Source organism: Myotis brandtii, unplaced genomic scaffold (assembly GCF_000412655.1).
Source record: "Myotis brandtii unplaced genomic scaffold, ASM41265v1 scaffold48, whole genome shotgun sequence".
NCBI lineage: Eukaryota > Metazoa > Chordata > Mammalia > Chiroptera > Vespertilionidae > Myotis > Myotis brandtii.
The window spans coordinates 3557311-3577503 of NW_005368341.1; the positions used below are offsets into that span (position 1 = coordinate 3557311).

At 42.2% G+C, this 20193-nt stretch overlaps 2 long non-coding RNA genes across 3 annotated transcripts in view; one reads left to right on the forward strand and one right to left on the reverse strand.

The window, feature by feature from the left end:
* LOC106727788 overlaps positions 1-20193 on the forward strand; it is a 39910-nt gene that overhangs the window by 7549 nt on the left and 12168 nt on the right. Inside the window, exon 1 of one of the 2 annotated variants that reach the window (XR_001364042.1) lies at positions 14785-14987. The exons of the other annotated variant lie outside the window; for it this stretch is intronic. This is a non-coding gene — a long non-coding RNA (uncharacterized LOC106727788). Of the gene's footprint in view, positions 1-14784; positions 14988-20193 lie in introns of those variants that run through there. 2 annotated transcript variants of the gene reach the window in all.
* The window catches only part of LOC102247288, a 17676-nt gene continuing 12479 nt past the window's right edge, over positions 14997-20193 (reverse strand). The window contains exons 2-3 of the long non-coding RNA XR_314176.2: positions 19308-19440; positions 14997-15070 (exon numbers count right to left, since the gene is read on the reverse strand). This is a non-coding gene — a long non-coding RNA (uncharacterized LOC102247288). The remainder of the gene's footprint in view (positions 15071-19307; positions 19441-20193) is intronic.

Consider the following 20193-nt stretch of genomic DNA (forward strand, 5'->3'; position numbering starts at 1 on the left):
TTCTCGAATCCAGCAAATCCCGCCAGAATTGGCGGCTTTTTCAGAGAGTATTTAGGAAAGGAGATGTCCGCGGGGACCCAGCTCTCAATTCTGTATTGAATAAAAAGATGCAAAGCGCGCAGGCATCTTCCCCGCCCCCAGGCCGAGAATAGGGTCCTTTCCCTCCCAGGGCCACGTGTGATAGGTGCCACGAGCCAGGTGATAGAAAGCACCTCCCCCCAGGGTGGGGGGGTCGGTCTAGGGAAGCTTTGAGGTTGGTTGGGAGGGAGAAGTTTGGGACCGTCTGCTAGGGCGGCTGTCGATGAACATAGCTGTTGTTTTAAACATCAGTGAGGAATTCTTAAAGGAGAACTTTACATTTCTATCTGAAGTGCTGTCTTAAGTGATGCTACGAGCCATTCTGCACCCCTTCTCTCCGTCTTTTCTGGGACACGCACAGTGGTCAGGGGTGGGGAGGGAGGGAGGCAGGTGTCTGCAGCAACAGCCCAAGGGGGTCTCCGGCGTCCGGCGGAGGGATCCCAAACAAATCAGTGCTGGATTAACTTGTCTCCAATTGCGAACGCTGCGCGGGTCGCGCCTGCAGGCGGGTTCGGGTTACTGGCGCGTCCTGTGCGCGGAATCTTTCTTGCCTGGCCCGGCGGGCGGGCCCTCCCAGGACCTGTGGAGGGAGGGGGCCGGCTGGTAGGAGGGTTTAAAAGGAACACAGCGAGTGTGAACTGCTCCATTCTCACACACACACCCTTCCTATTTCTTTTTTTATGAAAATATTTACAAGGAACCTAATTTCAGATCGTGGAAGTAAATTTCATGCTAGGATATATTTTACAAAACATGTAATCTTTCGGGGCCGGAAGATGTTTAATTAAAACCATACGTTGACAAGTTGAGTTTCAAAGCGAAGTCACACTAGCACAGAAGGCTAATTCGTATTCGAGATGCAGCCTGTAATCCCTGTTGTTTGAAAACGTCAGCCCGGGCACCGCGCTCGCCCTGCTCTACCTGCCCCAGCGCCTGGGACTCCCACGCTCTGCTGCTCTCCTGCGGAGTGGCTTGGGTTGGCTTCCTGGTCTTGAGGAGATAGAGGGACCCTTCCTGGATTAGCGTTAGTGTCCTTGAATAACCCCCACGGGCTGGTCAGGAGGTCCCAGGCACCAGAGATCAACAGGGAGAGCAGGCAGGCAGGCATAGACGGCCAGAGAAGGCGCCTGAAGAATTCTTAGTGGCACTGAGAGTTCCAAGCCCCGCAGCCTCCTCCTTGCTCCCTGACTGACCTGTGCCAGAGAAAAGGGAGCCGCTCTCCTTCACACCCGAACTACCCCCATTCCTGATGACTCAGAACATGAGGGCTTATAGTGGTTCTCAACCTTCTGGCCCTTTAAATACAGTTCCTCATGTTGTGACCCAACCATAAAATTATTTTCGTTGCTACTTCATAACTGTAATGTTGCTACTGTTATGAATCATAATGTAAATATCTGATATGCAGGATGGTCTTAGGCGACCCCTGTGAAAGGGTTGTTCGACCGCCAAAGGGGTCTCGACCCACAGGTTGAGAACCACTGGCTTAGGAATTTTGTCCTGGCCCAGTTGATTTGTGGGCACTGGCCCCAGAGGCCTCTCGCAGGACAGTGCTGGTTCCCAGAAGGCTCCATACTGTCAACAGCATTTTTGTAGTGCTCCTCAATAGCCTTCCTCCTTACCCTCCTTTACCATTTCCCCATAACTGCACCAGGCCCAACTGAAACCGGATGGGGACAGCCCTACGTGGGAAGGACATTCTCCCAGCTCAGCTGGTTGACCAACAAGCCCTGCTGACACAAGGTGCTAATGACCTGCTATGCTTGCTGGGATGGGCAGGAGCCAGGAGGTATCCCAAGGCCTGCACAGATGGGAGACAAAGGGCTCTAGGGTAGCCTGGGTTAGAGCTGGCGATGTTTGTTAGCTACAGCTCCAGAGGCTGAAACTGGCCAAGGCTGGGTTCCAGGTCACAGTCTTGAGTCCACACTTCAGTGTTTCCTCTCCTAACTCCCAGCCTGCTGGTCTTTTCTTCTCTCAGAGATGATGGTGAGTTATCCTGAAAGTTAGCTTCATGGAGAATCTGAAACCTGCCTCAAGAAAGAGGCTGGAACATGAAAATGAAACTTAAGTTAGTTCGATTTTACCCAAAATGCTCAAGAAGAAAACCCCTTTTACTTACCACAGCCAGTCCTGAGACAGGGAAAGAGGTTTTGCTTCATCCGGAAGCAGTGAAGATTATTGACTGATGGGCATCTATATTTCCTTTCAAATGCACCATTAGTTTCCTTAAACATAAGTCAATTATAAGAAAAAGCCTAAAATCTAGTGTTCAAGAGTGTTTTAAATAACATGGCCATCTTCTCTTGGAGGCTTATTTGGTTTTTTGGGCCCATTTTATTTTTATTCTTAAAAATACATTTCTTTATTGATTTCAGAGAGGAAGGGAGAAGGAGAGAGAGATAGAAACATCAATGATGAGAGAGAATCATTGATTGGCTGCCTCCTGCACACCCCCTACTGGAGATTGAGCCCAAAACCCAGGCATGTGCCCTTGGCCAGAACCAAACCTGGGACCCTTCAGTCTGCAGGCTGACGCTTTATCCACTGAGCCAAGCTGGCTAGGGCTTATTGGGCCATTTTAGAAGAAAGCTTAATTTTTGCAAAGACAGTCCCTAATACAATTGTGATAAAGTTTTGTGTGTGTGTGTGTGTGTGTGTGTTTTACTCTATACAGACACTACCAGCTGGCATTTCTGAAGGTTCAGGGGATATCTCTTTCACAAATGAACATGGGTGTTGGCAGCTAAATGCAAAACAGTATATGTCAACTTAATACTTTTTGGTCAAATAATACTGATCTTAGATTAATGGGCAGGACCTTGAAGCCACTCTTTAGTGCCCTGAATTTTGGTGGGGTGGGGTTCACACTCTCAAAAAATAAAACACACACACACACACACACACACACACACACACACAAAACCATGTTATAATTGTAGGCCTGGAGGGTGAGAAAGAAATACCAAAGAGAAAACAGAGGCACTGCTGATGGTTGTAAGCATCATGTTGTTTGAGCTGGGCACTAAAAAGTATGTACCTGACCAAATGCATTTGAAGCCTAATCCTACACTGGAGACTTGTGAATTACACAAAAGGGGAGAGGAACTGCAACTAATAATCCCCACCTGTTTTATTTCAGTGATATGAACAAGCAGCTTTCATGTCACAGACAGGAGAGCTCTCTCGGGCCTTGCAGGCCCATTTGTGGGCAGTAATTCTGGCAGGGATCTATGGTAGGAAGAGTAAGGGTGGTTGGGAACTGTCAGGATGGTGCTGCCACGAGGGCGGGCAGCAGGATTGGTGGGCAGAAGGGGCAGGACTGGTAATATTTCCCAGCTGGCCCACCCCTTCTGCAGCCCCAGAGAATCAACCTCGTCATTTCCAGCCTCAGAGCTTGGGTGGAGGTGGGAGAGGCGTGGACAAGCTGGAGATTCATGACACTTCTACCTTCCTAGTTCCCTCTGCCCTTCTATAATGAGCCCCATTTCACAGATGTGAAAGCTAGCACATGCTTCTTACCACACAGGCTGCTTTGGTATTTGGGAAAGGGAGCGAGGTGTTCTAGCTTCCCATCTCCCTGGCAACTATGAGGTCTGGGGTTGCGGATGGAGAAAGAGCCGGGTTTGGGGCCTGTATGTACACATAATGTTTCTGCTTTTGAGACGCATTTGGTCACGGGGGTGGGTGTGATTTTCATGTGACAGAAACGGTTCAACATTGGCGCAAGGCTCAGGGCTCCAAGCAGCAGTCCCTGGATTCCCCGACTTCCCGCCAGTGCTCTTTGAACAGACTCCTCTTTGCCTTCGAACTTTTCTTAAATTCTGAATACTTGAACCCTCGCTTGTAGTAAATGTATTTGTAAAATGTATCTATTTGCCACAGACATCTAGCGTGCGAAGGTGAGAATCAATACTAAAACGCTCTTTTTTTTTTAAAAAAAACTGGGTTTTAAAGGCCTATTGTGGGGGAACAGAGAGGTCAATGTGACCCGGGGCTCAGTAAAGAGCTGGATTCTATTGGCCGCTACGTATGCGCCTCATCATGCAAATCCGACAGCTGGGCATGCGCACTGCATTGGGAGGGGGTACCCTTCTTCGCTGGTAGTTGGGACCAAGACTCCCAGATGCGCAATAATTAGGTTTCCTCATTAAACAAAAGGTTTCCTCATCATTCCCCTCCTCCCACCGTTCTCAGCCTGAGCTCCTTACAAACCAAGCTGATTCTCCGCCCCCAAACTCTGCCATCCAGACTTCGGTCTTTGGCTCCTTCTTCCTAGTGTCTCCGCAATTAGGGAGCTTTACACACCGCTCCATTTCCTTTTCTTTTGACCCGCTTTCAAGGAATATGAAGATCTGATTTTCTCTTCATTTTAGGTCCCCACCCTTTTCTCTCCCTATCAATCCTCTAACAAACAATACTGATCTTAGAGTGTCAACACCGCTGCTCCCCATTCCACTAGGCTTCGACCTCCACCCCCACCCCCTGGGCCGTGTGGGTTTCATTCAAAGCTCAGGAGCATGGATGGCCCGGGAACTCGATGGGCACTAGAACCGGTCGCCAGTAAAGCCCGACTGCCCACTTTCAGGCATCAGCCCAGGCCGCCAAATCAACACCCGTATCTGCAAGCCTGCGGGGTGGGGGGTTGCTCTTCTAGCTCTGAGCCCCCACTTTGCGGGAGAAGCGCACGACTGACTAAGGGGAGGACTCCAAGGGTGGCCTTTAAACCTCTCCAGGACCCCTGTGCGGGCACGGGGACCCCAGGGATTCAGGTACTTGGAGCAGAATGGCCTTCTCTGGGAAGGGAGCTCAGTAGGCGAGAAATAGACACCCTTACGTCCCAGGCCCCCTCCCGGGAAAGTTCGGGGGCTCTGCCATCAGCTCGGCCGGCCAACCCGCGTGCAGCGTCGCGGGGAGGACCGCGCCCACACGCGCTCCCAGAACCGCAGCCAACTCTCTCTCCCTGGTGGAAACAGGCGGCGCTCCCCTGGCTTTCAATTACTCTCAGCTTACCTGCAGGGCGAACGGACTTGTATTTTTCCACCAAAAAACCTCTTGTCCTGGATTCCCCCAGATTCCCCCTTTCCCGTCATCGACCTTACCCAGAAGGGCGATCTAGGGGTTTGATTCTATGCTATGTCACGAATAATTGTTGCATCATGTAACTTCCTACATCTTGGTTTTAATTTGCAGTGAACCAAACAAAGATATTTGCAATTTTAAAATAAGCACTCGATTTAATAAATGGGAACATTGTGCAGAGACTGCGATGCCCCCCACCCCACCCCTTCAGAGGACGTTATTAGCTCTGACAGCATGCCGCTCAGGTTTGCGGAGAGGATTTTGTAAAGGGATGACAGACAGGAAGGCCAGCAATCATGGGCTCCTTGGACTGAAGCTTTTTTTTCTTTCTTTTCTTTTCCTTTTTTTTTTTTTTTATCAGAATGTTCTGTTCGATGCCATTTATCCTTGATGATAGAAAATTGCGCTGTTGCCAGGACGCTGCTGCTGCCGCTGAAATAGAGGGCAGGAGCCACATTTCCATTTTCCAGCTTGAAAGCTATTCAAATGAATTTGCAGAGAGGGGGGGTCGTCTAGCGATAAACAAATGAGAATAAATCGAGTTCCCCTTTCCATTCTCTCCTTTAAATGGGGAGCTCTTCATTTCCAATATAAAGATTTTTGTTCATCAGTGTTTGGGAATACCTGGGAGTCAGTGTAAGCCAACGTACAATTTATTTTGATGCTCTTAAAGTGACTAACCACATAAACATTTAAAAAGGATGTATGTCTGAATATATATAAAGTATAAGCATTACATATACATAGACCCTGTACATACATACCTTCGCACAATTCCAAACTACACAGGAGAATAAACTCTTTCAGCAGAGTTTCAATTGAATTTAATTTGCAGTAATGCTGGCTATTGGTGGGTATAGACTTCTATGTAAGTATTGTTAAGTGAAGTGCCCCCCCATTATATATTTCAGGGCGCTACATAATTTAATTACCCTGTAGGTTTTAACTAATTTAAACATGCTCCCCTCAAAATAAAAAATAAAGATAAAAATCACCCTTTGTCATGTATTTCTTTCAAGTTAATTTTCCAAATTTACCTTTAAAGTTTTCTAAGTTAGCAAATACAAGTCAAAGAGCTGGTACATCGCGCTTCTAAAGGATATGAAACAAAGAGAGCTGTAAGCCTGAGCTTCCCTTCCTTAAAATGTAGATTCTTTGCTAGATCGTATCTTAATAGGGACTTAAGGGATCATGTCCAAAGTTAAAAAATACAACCTATTAGAATACACATACACACACATTAGCAATTTCTTGACAAAAACTATGAAACTTGTAGGGCCTCCACTGAGTTTAAATATTAAAGACTTTTATTGAATTCTAACTTAATATTTTGTGTTTCAGAGTCAGATACCAGCTGTTAGAAAATTTTCAGTACTATAAAGGCCTGTAAAATACAGGGACTAGTTGTATTTGAGATTTCAGCTGGTACTTTAAAATAAAATTTAAAAAACCCGACAGTATTTTAAAACAACATTTTTTAAATGAGTTGTGGGTCTCTAACTGCTATGCTTTTAGCTACACGGTTGTTTCCGGAGTGATAGGCCACTGCTGGGCAAACCAGGGCTGCAGAGAGAATAACAGTGTCAATCCAGAAAGAGAGAAAGGCGAGGGTGAGTTGATATTGCTGCCCTGAACTTTTCCAGTAGTATTTTAGGGTGATTCCCTCCAGCCAGCCAGTTCCTGAACAATCCGTTTTCAGGCGAACATTTCCCGGTGAACAAATTAGCATGATAATAAGAAAGCTACCCACCCCATCAAAAGAAGCAAAATAAAGCAAGGAAACGGCCTAAGAAAGTCCAATTTGCTTGTGTTTGTTGTGGTTAAAATAATTGTAGGTGAATGTAGAGTTTAGGCACCGAGAGAGGTTGCTCCTCCTTTATCCTTGGCCCTGGGAATTGCGCTCGGACAAAAAGCTCCCCTAGCCGGCTGCTCTCCCGGGAGAGGCAATTCGCAGGGCTCCTCGGTGAATTTCCCCTCCAGGTACAGCTTGGGGCGCGCTGCGGGAGTCCGGCGCCGCCAGGACGCAGAAGCCGAGGCGTGGGCGCTCGGGCGGGGCTGCCGGGCTCCAGCAGAGGGGACCCCCACCCCCTACCCCGGGATAGAGCCTGACTTCAAGCTTCCCCAGGCTCCGCGTGGGGCCGGCATAATGAACATTACGCAAAAGGAGGTGGGACCTCCTTGGATGCCAGGGCGGGGGTACGGGCGGTAAAGACCCCCTGTTCCCTGGCATCATGTTGGATCAGGACCTCTCTCCCGGGTCCATCCTGCGGGGTCTTCGTCTCGAGCCTCTTCCTGGGCTTTGGCTGCGTACGTTGGACCGGTTTGGAGAGTGGCCTCCAGCCAGGGTCGGGCAGGGAAAGGGGGAGGAGGTGGTGAAAGGAAAGAAATGGTCTTAGATGGCTAACCCCAAGGAACTTGGAAGAGCCAACACGACCCAGTTGCCCGCAGGACAAAGGCAGGGCAGGGCTCCGCTGCTGAATGGGCTGCCGGTGTTGGAACTGCTTGCTGTGTGGTGTCTTTGTGTGGCTGGGCGTGCGGAGTTGCGGAAAAGTTGAGTTTGGAGTGGAACTATAGAAACCAAGAGTGGAGGCGGTGGAGTCACATCCCAGGCTGAGAGAACCTCAGAGCTCACCCCCGCAAGCCGGGTCTCCCCCGTAGTACAGAGTCCTTATTAAACGGATCTAGCTACACCCAGGTGCTCCCTCTTCTAGGTAATGCTGGGAAATCACAGTCAAGTTTGGGGGAGGGGAGATTTTTCTTCCCCTCGGAGAGATGTATTCACTAAGTATTAAAAATGAAAGCGATTTTCTCCTTCACCTTCTGAGATCCCAGGAATATGGGACTTGCCTTTTTTTCCTCAACAAAAGAACGGGCATTTCTGAAAGGCCGCAGGAACACTCACTCTTTAGGGGTTCCAGCACCCAGGACTATCACACGCCGTGGAAACACAAAAGCTCAACATTTGATATTTTAAAAGATTTTCCCTTCTTTTAAATCCTCTGTGTAAACGCTGGTTGTAAGGTGAAAGTGCTTTGGTGTGAAAACAGGCTCAGGGTTCCCTTCCCTTTTTCATGTGCACTGGCAGTTGCAAAACCTAATAAATTAGCAGGTCATTGTGGAGACTTATTACTATGACAGTCAGGGCTAGCCTCATCAACTAGCCAAAAGCCTTGCCCCAGAAAATTAGGAAAGAGAAAGCAAATGTTCTTAAAAATACAAACTACTCTATATTCTGTATTGCCTCCCAAATCCCAAATAACATTTCCTAGTTAGTACTTGCACTGTTAACTCACCTCATTCAAACTCTGGTTCCCTTGTGCTCTAGGGCATTTTTACTTATTTTTAAGTCTCCTGAGCTTTGAATGTGCAATGCAAACAGTAAAGAACCATGTTAATCCTGCTTTGATCTCTGAAGGGAGATCATAGCAGAAATCAGGTCACCACACAGATAGGCACTGCTGAGAGGAGTCCCCTCTTCTTACTTTTCTTATTCTTTTTTGTGTTTTCAAGATATCTCCATTGGCTTCTGGACATCCATTGCCAGTTAGCAAACTGTTCATGTCAATATGAACTGTGGATAACTTTTTATTTAAAACTTGATGATTATACTTCTTAGATGGAACCATTTTTTATATTATAGATCTAGATATTGGAGTTAATGTACTCATTTTGTCTACCTGGTTATTTACATAAATATATTAGACCATGTTCCAAGTTCATGCCTCATAACCTCCCAGCAACTTAATTGCCTAAAAAAAATTTGCTATATTTCCTTTCTTTACCCCTGAGTCTGAAAGGCATAGAATAATGGTAGTTAATCTGCTTAGATAATTTAAGATTTAAAGATTAGAAGGCCTATATTGACAATTTCAAAATTCAAGTCTGAGTGTTTTGGCTAAGCAAAGCTTAGGAGATGACAGATATGATAAAAGAACTGCCAAAAACTAGACTTTATTAAAACTAAAAAGTGTGATGTTTTGTGGCTTTGAAAGAAATGATTGTTAAAATGCTCACAATCCAAATATGTCCCTAAACAAACACCTAGAGGGATATTTTATGCTACCTGATATTTAGACAAACAATGCAGTATTTTACTGTGCTTGCATATACAACACAGATCAATTTTATAGTACTTTTCAAACCACCTTCAATATATAGTTAATTGGTTAGCATAGTTAGTATAGTTGAGCCACATACTCAACACAAGTGATGTGTGCATAATCATAAACATCTGTGCTATGTACACATTCTTCCCCTTCTCGGTTTCCTGTCATAGCACAGAGCATTAATATTATATTGAAGAGGCTGCTAATAAAGCTATAGCTGCCACCTAGCTTTCTTCAGAACTTGTTGAATGGGAGGAACACATAGATATCTAAATTTGCTAAGAAAAAATAGAAAGCTACTCTGCTTCAAATCATCCCTATTATAGTTGATTATCATTTAACCTCAATGAGCCAGCCTCCATCACAGCCCAAATCACTCTGACACCGAGGCTACCCAAATGCTTGTACATGTAGGACAATTTTACAATAAACTGCTTTACATCAAATATGTCCTTCTAAGGTGATTTTAGACAACTGGTTTGGGTGCACAGTTTTGAAGAAGGACTGCAATAGAAAGAGAGAGTTCGGGAAGAAAGAGGACAAAGAGGAAAAGCGGGTGAAAGAACACACACACACACACACACACACACACACAGTTTAGGCAGAGAAATCTTTTATGGCCATACACTGTGTCCTCTAAATGGTTGAGGTAATTTTCAGACTCAAAGCCTGTTCTCACCTTAGTGGCCTACCTTTTCGTTGATCCATTCATTCCTTTAAATCTGTTACTATTATAATCAAGTTCTAGAGAATTTGTAGTGGAAGCTACCAAAATATTTGTTTATAAGATGTTAGGGACATTTCGTTGGCTACAGATACATAAAGCATTGCATTAAGCATCCCAGGAATGCTCATTTTGGTGGTATTTAGCTAAACAAAAACAAAAACAAAACAAAACCCCCAAAACCTAACCTCCTATCTTATGTTCCCATGAGCTGATTTGTGCATTGTCTTACCTTTGACTTAACCTGGCTCTACAGTTTATAAGAGAACTTTACATATATTTTAAAGTCAAAATTACTTTCTCTCTGGAAAAGCAACAAATGTTGGTCACTTGTTGGTCTTTAAAGATGGAAATAAGCATTACATCCTAATTATATTTAGATTTTTGCTAAAAATTCTAATCTCTTCAGTCTGCTCTTTTCCTTTTACCAGAATCCAAAGAGCCTGGCATGTCGTATGGATGTTAGGAGAGAGAATAGGCCTCCTTGTCTTTTTTTAATTAAAGTTTATGCAGCTTGTAGAAAGTAGTAATTTTCTAGAAAATTAGATAATTTTAGATCACTATAGTTCCACTCTTTTATCTTTAACATGGTTCTAAGCAAATCTTGTCCTTTAAAAACCATCAATTATAATGCAAAAAATATTGAAGTATTCTGAATTTAAAGTATTAGGATTTTTGCAGTCTGACCCCATCTCAATGAGAACAGGTATAAATGATGGGTCATACATGTATGCACAGTGTGACAACGCACGCTGGTTTCTGTCTGGCCTATCAGAGTAATACATGGCAGCACAGGTTCCTGCTTGTGTGAAACAGCATCTTTGTTGCCTCCTTCCTGATTCTGGGGCTTATGATCCACATGCCCAAAAGGGCCTTTTAAAGTCACCATTCTTTCTCTAAATGAGGCGGAAATCAAATTTAACCAGGAAGTAATCGTATTGAACCAAAGGATTAAAAAATAATTTAGCAGAGAAAGGTGGTCTTTTTCTCACGAAAATACTGTTAGGCTTACTTTTAATTGATTCATCTAAAATTTTTAGTGGCTCCCATGGTCTATCAAGGAAAGACAAGCTCCATAGTCTGGCATACCTGAGGAGGCTTAGGAGGCCGCTGGACTCTGGAGTGAGACTGCTGGATAATCATGAGGCAGTTATTTTTCTTTTCTGAGTCTCAGTTTCCTTTCTGTACAATTGGAATAACAATAGAATTAACTTATGTGGCATTGGTAGAATTAAATAAGAGAAATGCCTCTAAAATGCTTAGCAAGGTGTTTTGTGAAAAGTAAATGTTCAAAGACTACTAGTTAATGTTTAACATGAACATAATGCTTAACAAGCCTTTTGGTTTCTTCTGCAAAAGCTATGCTCTTGTTATAGAAACCACTCACCTGGGATGGTTCATCTGGCTAACTTCTCACCTCTCTAATTCTGCTCAAGTAATACCTCCCCTGGGAAGTCTTCCCTGATGCTTGAAATTAGGTGTCTGCCTTTGTGCCTCCATAGCACCCACTGCTTATTTCTTTTATTGTCATCGTTGCTTTACTTATCTGTCTCCCTAATTAGACTATCAGCTGTGGTGAGCACAATGTAATATTTCTCTTTCTCAGAGCTCACAGCTGAGCTTGGTAGATAGTAAATACTTAATATATGTATGTAGAAGGAATAAATATTCAAACTTTCCTTTCTGTTTGCTTGCATTTATAAATAAATTGTAACTGGATGTATTCTTGTACATTTAGTTTTCACTACTTAATACTCCTCAAGGAGAGGGCTCAAAGGAACCTAACATTTATTACCATAGTAACTTTATGAAGAGTTTTGATTTTGGGATCTGTAATGAACTGTTGGTATTTTTAAGATAAAATATCTTCAGGACTCATGGATAAGTTGGGTTATCTGTACAAATCTTTGACACCTGACCATACTACTCCACATATGGCATATGCATGGTCTCAGATAGTGATTTGGAGTACCTACATGAGTGCTAATAGTTAGGTTTCAACTATCACAATGTCCTGGCCAAGTGGGCTTCCAATAAAATCAATTATGCCATTGGTTTAAAGGACATATGTATATGTAAAAGTCATTAATAGACATTGGAGGGATCTAAACATCTTTAAAAGACCATTTAGGCTTGTCTCATTGGCATCTTGGATTCATACAACTCTTGAAGAGAAACAGGGAAACCTTCATTGTGTGGCAGGTTAATTTGAGGGAAGATGGGTATAAAGTATGATATGTCAGAATTATAGAATATTGGAATCTACTGTATAGTAAATATTTACACAAGCAGGAACCAATAATATGTGGCCAAGTCCTCATTAATGGGTCTGCTTTAAGGAGTAGGCTAGGATTCTTTGCAATCATTTCATTAATCCTCAGAAACAGTTATTACTGGAGTGTTTGAAAGCAGTTTGTTTTCTTAAGATTAATCACCCCCTGCAAAGCTTATTTAATTAGATTTGTAAACTCTTTTTCTTCTATGAAAGAAAAAGTTAAACCAATTTCTCATCTTGGAATTATCAAATGTTTCAAAGGCACAAGGTCCAAATTTAACTAGATTTTCCTGGAATAACTTAATAAATATATGAATTAAGTGATAATGATGATTCCTACTGTTCTGCTCTTGTAAACCATAACTGCTGTTTATAATCTCTCCATTAGCCCTCTTGAAAATAAAGTGAAACAATACAAAATTTATGAAGAAAAAAAAGAAATTCCACTTCATTGTGAGAACAATAGACTTTCCATTGATGATTAAGGAATATTACTCTCTTCAAAGTAAACAATGAAGAAATTTTCATTTGGTTGCTGGTTCAGAGCATGGGCCTCACAGAAGTTGCAAGAAAAGCTTGGGGGAAATTCATGTCTATTTTCTTGCACCTGGCAGGGCAATCCTATGCCATCAGAGTCAGATCTGCTCAAAACCCAACACAACCCTAGCCCCACACTTATACAGTCCCATGAGGCAGTTCAGTTACCTGTTCAGACAAAGGAGATCAAGGAAAGGGAAGGAATGAAGAGATAGGAATTTGTATTTTGCCCCGGGCGTAAGATAGTGTGGGTGGTTTATGGGATCCTAAGATTAGAAAATGGTAACTAGTAAGAGAAATGATAAGGTTTGCCATGCAAATGATTCTTTCTATTTGTGCCACTTTTTATTTTTCCAATTATTTATTAATGATTTTATAATTTTATTTTCTTAACCTTACTTTTATTGTTGAAACTATTACAGATGTCCTCATTCCTTCCCACTCCCCCTTTGCCCACCTCCACCCTGCCCTCTGGCCGTCACCACACTGTTTTCTGTGTTTATGGGATACATGTATATGTTCTCTGGCTCATCCCTTCACCTTCTTTCATTCAGTGCCCCCTTCCCTCTCCCCTCTGATAGCTGTCAGTCTGTTCCATATACTGTATCCATGTCTCTGTTTCTATTTTGTTCATTAGTTTATTTTGTTCACTAGATTCCACATATAAGTGAGATTATATGGTATTTGTCTTTCTCTAACAGTATTTCTGCCACTGCTTTTGTGGCACCTTCCTATTTATTAATGCTTCATATCTTTTCATGAAAATTTGAGGTGACTTTAATAACTGACATATAAAAAAATATTTTACCCCTTCCACTCTCACTCAAGCTATGGAGTCACTCATAGCACACTGACCAAGTAATTTCTGCCAACGGAACGAATCCTTCAACTGGCATTATGATGAGCACATTGACATGTATAAAAAAAACCCTTGATTTGTTTTTCCCATGTGGATAACATGGATCCAGAAAAAGACAGCCTTCTCTCCTCCCTCCAAATATCAAATCATTTTTTTCCACATAAATATGGCCTAACTGGTCCATCTATCAACCATATTTAAAAGACATTCAAACAAGAGGCTACAACTTCTCTTGGAAGTCTATTCCTTGTGGTTGCTCAAAGGATAGTGTGAAAACTTTTTATTGTTTCAGATTGGACCTCCCAAGCCTGACTGGGAATTTTTATGCCTGAGTGCCTAAAATATTCCAAGAAAATATGGTTCAAACCACCACATTTTCTTGCTTTCAGGTTTAAACCCTATAAAACCAGCACATTTTGTATGGTTTCCACCCCAAACCATAAGTTGGCATGAGATCCCACTAGATGCTCTGCTCAGGTTTGAGTGAAATGTTCACCAACCTTGACAACACTTTTGGCCGACTTGTCACTAACTTGGATGCAGGTGAAACAGCTGAGTTCTCACCAACAGTTTCTTCATTCGGATCCCTTTTTTGACCTCCTGCACCCCAAGTTGCAGACACGTAGTCATTGCCTTGTACTGGGTCACTCACTGTTACTTCCTCTGTGACTTTCTTCTAATGATTGCCTTATCTTGGAAATTTCTCTTTTTTTTTTTCCTTTTCAAAACTCACCTCTTATGTGTATTTCCCCTCACATTGTACACTTTGAGGATAAATCAGTTTTGCAAAGGATTTAAAACTTTTTACAGAATGCATAGGGCTCTAGATTGTAAGTTCCATATGGGGAGGTTAGACTCGCAGCGGTTCTCAACCTGTGGGTCGCAATTCCTTTTGCGGTCGAACAACCCTTTCACAGGGGTTGCCTAAGACTATCCTACATATCAGATATTTACATTACGATTCATGACAGTAGCAACATTACAGTTATGAAGTAGCAACGAAAATAATTTTATGGTTGGGTCACAACATGAGGAACTGTATTTAAAGGGCCAGAAGGTTGAGAACCACTGGAGAGTTATTGGATCAAATACAAGATTTTTATTAGCTAAATTTGGCAACCCTATGAACATTGTATCTCTGTCTTCCAGAAACCCCTACCCAGCAGGTGCTCAGTAAATATTGGTTGGCTGAATGACTAAAGGAAAGAGGATGTATATCTTGGAATTTTAATTCTCTCTAAATTATACCACATAAGAAGCTGGCTTACCCTGTTGGCCTGGACCCATTTCATAAGATCTCAGGTCTCTGAGTTCTTGATGGAGATTGAGGTAGGCATGGTCCTTGACTTTCCTCATTTTGCTTTTTTGTGTGACCATTGTTCTAGAAGGATATCCTTGTTTCTTTAAGAAGCCTGTGGGATAAAAAGGACAAGGGAAGGAGCACCTGCTGTTAGGTCATAGTTCACTAAGGGGAGAGTAATCCCGACAATTGGGTTGGGAGGCCTGGAGAGAGGCAGGAAGCTGGTAGCTTCCTGCTGTCATTCTTTCCCCACCAGAAGCTGGAGCTCCCTTAATAACCACAAATATACAAATAGGAGCCTCCAGGGAGTGCCTGGGTGCTGGGAGGGGAAGTAATAATAGCAGTTTGGGTTGACTAGAATCTTTTATAAATAGTTCTAATGCCCCCAAAGTCATTATCATGAGAATTCTTAAGGCCTCTGTGGAAAGGGAAAACTGTCTCAACATGTTTATTTTATCATTATGTTAAATTATCAATTACATTTATTATTGAAACTCCTATAAAATCATAAGGGTGCTTTTACTTTAAGAGCTAAGGGCCATGAGACACAAAGGCAGTGTTGACTTTGTCTTCATTTCTTGCATCTACCGTTTTCTTCAGAAAGTCTCCAGGACTTTCCCAGGACTTTGTACTCAGTACTTCTCCTTGGTGTCCATCAGTCAGTATCTCTCCTAAACATGTGACTTGGAAAGTTAAGAACTCATGAGTTAAGTGCTTACATTTCAGGGATTTCCTGGGTATATCATACTAATGTATGTGACCTGTTTATTTAGAGCTGTGATTAAAGTTTATGGGAGCTCTATTTCATGTATGCCTGCTTCTGAAAGACAAGGAAATGCTTTAAGCTTGAGAGAAATCAACTCTGAGCCAGATAGAATGAGCCCAGAATTCACATTCCTACCTACACACTCCCTTCTGTTCTGTTTCCTGAGTGGATTATCTCTGATGCTTGTTTATCTGATTTTTAGAATCTACTTCTGTCCTCAGGCACATTGACAGATAGAGGAAAACTACGTGCTATCTGCCTAGTTACTGAATTCTGTTCTAACAAAATATGGTCAAAATCCCATTCAGCAAAAGTGCCCTCAAAGGCGTAGAATTTTGGTTTTCTATACTTGATGATTAAAATATGTGGTTTTGGAGTCAGATCTATTTGCAATGGGATCCTGGATCTCTTTAGTAGCCTGAATCAAGTTGCTGTACTGTTCTAAACTCTAGTTTTCTAGTATATAAAGGGAGATAATTATAGTACCTACTGCATAGGGTTGCTAGAATGAAATGACCTACTGTACAGAGTCTAGCCCATACATAGTAAGTGCTCAACAAATGACAACCATCATTGTTCAAAGTCTGGGACAGAAGATTTTCTTTTCAAACAGATCCTCAGAATGTTTCTGTTAAATAAACACACTCTGTGGCCCAGATTGTGCTTGTGGGCCATAATGGAAACTGTGGCAGTAATGTCCCTGCACCTGGCTGGCCACATTCCTGGCCTCTCCCCTGAATGTCCAGCTTCTGGTTTAACTGGAAGTTGGGAGGCAGGGTCAGGACACTCTTGTACCCTATGACATAGCCAAGACTAGAGCCTGGTGGGAAGGTGGGTGAGGCCTCTCTGATGCCAACCCAATTGTCTCTGACATTTCCAGCTGCTTCTCCTACCCAACTTTCTGGGGGTTGTTTTAGGGACAGTGCATTCCCAGTACTGTAGAGGTGGTAGCTGAGCCACTGCCTGGGGCTCTGCTGAGTTTCTGGTCCTGCCTCCAAACTTCCAGTGCTCTACTGGCTCAACCAGAAGTTCAGGTGTGGGGTGGCCCAGTGGTGTGTGTTTGGCCTGGGAGGATGGGTGGGGTGCAGTGGAAAGCACTTGAGCAATGAATCTAGAGGCCCTGGGGAAGGTACTTTTTTTTGGTAAGTGGAATTTTACCTTATGCCCCCTGACTTCTATGTATTCTGAGCTTCCAAAAAGTTCAGTCCCACCAGGAATATAACTGCCACTGCAAATGGGTTGTAGAAAGGGATCAGAGGAAGAAGAAAATTGAGATGGGTTGCTCCCTTTAACAGTGTCTCTTAACACCTCTTCAGCATTATTTCCTCTGAGCATTGTTTTCCTTTGAGTCTTTTTAGGAAGTCTTCTCAGTTTCTGGCCACCCACAGAAATAGAAGCTAAAAACAAAAAACAAAAACGTTGAGGGAGCCTCAACATTCTTGTTTTTTCATCTTTGTTCATCCTTTCAATCCTATCATCCATACATTTTTTTTTTTTTTTGCTATTCTTCTTTCTTAGAGCTTAGGAAAACGGAGCTTTTAAATTAATACTCAAAACATGGAAAAAGATAACTTTAACTTTAGAAGAAAACAAGCCAGAGGGAAAGCAGGCTAGTAGAGTAAGGAAGATGAAAAGGAAAAGGAGGAAGAGTGAGCTCCTCAATCCCAAATTAATAAGAAACGGTCCCAAGTTAATATGGACCAGGCAAGGCCTCTTACCTTATTTAAATTTCAGAAAGGAATATGATGAAATTTGATAAAATTGGAAAGGAAAACCCTCCCACAAGGGTATCAATGATATTGAACAGTTCAAAGTGTTGAGAAAATCCTGGCCATGTGCCTGTGATGACCTATCCAGTTAGATCAAAAGGATTTGGAATTATCTCCCGGTATTGGTCATTTCATTTTGTGACAGTTGTGATATATTTTATACGTGAGGTTAGAATTATAACTATAGGCTTGCTATAATAGGCTTTCTTTTGTATTGAGCATAAATTCAGTTCTTATTTATTTATTTATTTAATTTTAGCATATTGAAAACATCCTCCAATTCTGGTAGAGTCAGAGCAAAATAAAAAAAGATGATTCTCCTACTTAAGGAAGCTATAAATTATGAAAAAAAATCAAGTAACTTAATTTGTGGTGGTGGTGAAAATAGGAAGGGGGGGGGTCTGAGGATCTAACATATAACATGGTGACTACAGTTGATAACACTGTATTGTATAATTGAAATTTGCTGAGAGAGTAGAACTTAAATGTTCTCAACAAGAAAAACAAATGATAAATATGTGAGGTGATGGATGTGTTAATGAACTAAATGGGGGAAATCCTTTCCCAGTATAGATGTGTATCAAATTGTCATGATGTACACTTTAAGTAATTTACAATTTTATGTGTTAATTATACCTCAATAAAGCTGGGAAAAAACTACTAAGAAGAGCAAATGTTTTCCTTTCCCAGGATTGAATTCTGTATATGGAGTTGTATAAAAACGTTCTAAATGCCATTGCCATGGTAGAGGAGCCTGCTTGGAAATCCCAGGTGTCCCATTTCTCCAGTGGAGGGGCACTTCACCATGGAGGGGGCACATTTATCTCTGTGCCTCCTGTGCTAGTTAGCTGGCACACTTCGTGTTTCTCAATCTAAACCAAACCGTAGTGGAGAATAGCAAAGTATTCTGAGGAAAAGCTACTTATTCATTTGCCTATTTTCACATACAATTGTCTTGGTGGTAATCTGGTTTAGAAACCTATTCCCAGAATATTCTATTTTTTTTTAAGTTTTTTTTTTTTTTTGCTGTTGCTGTTGAGTGTTTATGATGTGTTAGGACTTTAAATACCCCAGGTGCTCAGTACTCCTCCCAGGTGACATCACAGTGCTTGCGCAGCCCAGTGATGGGGGAGTCCTGATGGCAGTGCACAGTATCGAGCCCATTGCCAGGGTTCAATCCATCTTAAACAATAGCAGCAGCAGCTGTGAGAGGGATCCAAAGACCAATTTGTTGGAATAAAGCAAAACAGGGCTTTGCCATATGGGAGATATATCTCAGATGGGTTTATTAGATGTAGGATGATTTTCCTTGTAGCCTAAGGGCTTTCTGGAGGGGATCTGAAATCTTTTCACTATGTGCACATCATTGCCAGATGTGGATATAGTGAAGTAAACCTCATCCTGTGTGTGTGTGTGTGTGTGTGTGTGTGTGTCTGTGTACATGCATATGTCCATGGGTGAAAATGGCAAATTCTGGCTCATACCTAGTTTCAGTTTATCTCACTCTCACTTTCTAATGCAAAAATTTCTTCATGGACCTTTTAAATATGCAGTAGGACTTTCTCCCCACCCCCATCTGAATAAATTATGGGTGATATCAAGTCCACCAATATGTAGAACTAGAGGCAGTAAAATAATGATAGAACATGGTTATTTCATGGAGGACCCTGCCAGTATTCTAATAGTAGGATGTAATGGACTGCTCCACCAAAACTTAAAAATTAATAATGATTACTAATCCCATTAATCAGAATTTGTCATGTGAACAGATCAGGGATCTGTTGCATTAAGCTGTCATGTGGTTGCAATCATACCTTTTTAACTGCCATCAGAGGTAACTGTCAGCAACACCACATCTTCTCTTCAGTCTATTCTGCCTTCAGGTCCCTGGGGTTCCATCCTGAGTTCGGGGCGATTTGAACGATACGCTAATGACCTGCTGATTGTCTGCACAAAAGCAAAATCATACACTGTTCAGGCAACACAGTTATTCCACACAAAAGCAAAGGACTGTCTGGTGTCAAAATAATACCATGCTCTAACTTTGATAAAGATTTTTTTTAACTGACTACAAGGTACTAGTTGGTGCTAATGTGTGTGGCAGAAATAATGTTTATTCAAATAGCTAACAGGTTAGCAGCAGGGAAATTTCAGGAATATGTGTGTGTGTCTCCGTGTGTATGTGTGTGTGTGTGTGTGAAGGATGCTGTTAGATAGCTGTTTCTGTTCATATTTTTGGTTCTAATTTTCAAAGGTATAGAAAATACAAATGTATTTGTTTCAGTTGGATATTTACTCATGTTGGTGATTACTAAGATACACTTTATTTTTATTTTATTTAAAAAATCATATTTTTGATTTCAGAGAGGAAGGTAGAGAAAAATAGAAACATCAATGATGAGAGAGAATCATTGATCAGTTGCCTTCTGCACATCCCTCATCTGGGATTGAGCCCGTAACCCGGCATATGGCCTAACCAGGAATTGAACTATGATCTCCTAGTCCATAGGTCGATGCTTAACCACTGATCCATGCCAGCTAGGCCTTAAGATAGACTTTATTTTATTTTATTTTCTAGTGATAAGCACCTTTTTATTTTTAATTTTTAAAAATAAGTCTTTATTGTTCAGATTATTACAGTTGTTCTTTTTTCTCCCCATAGCTCCCCTCCACCCAGTTCCCACCCCACCCCATGCCTTT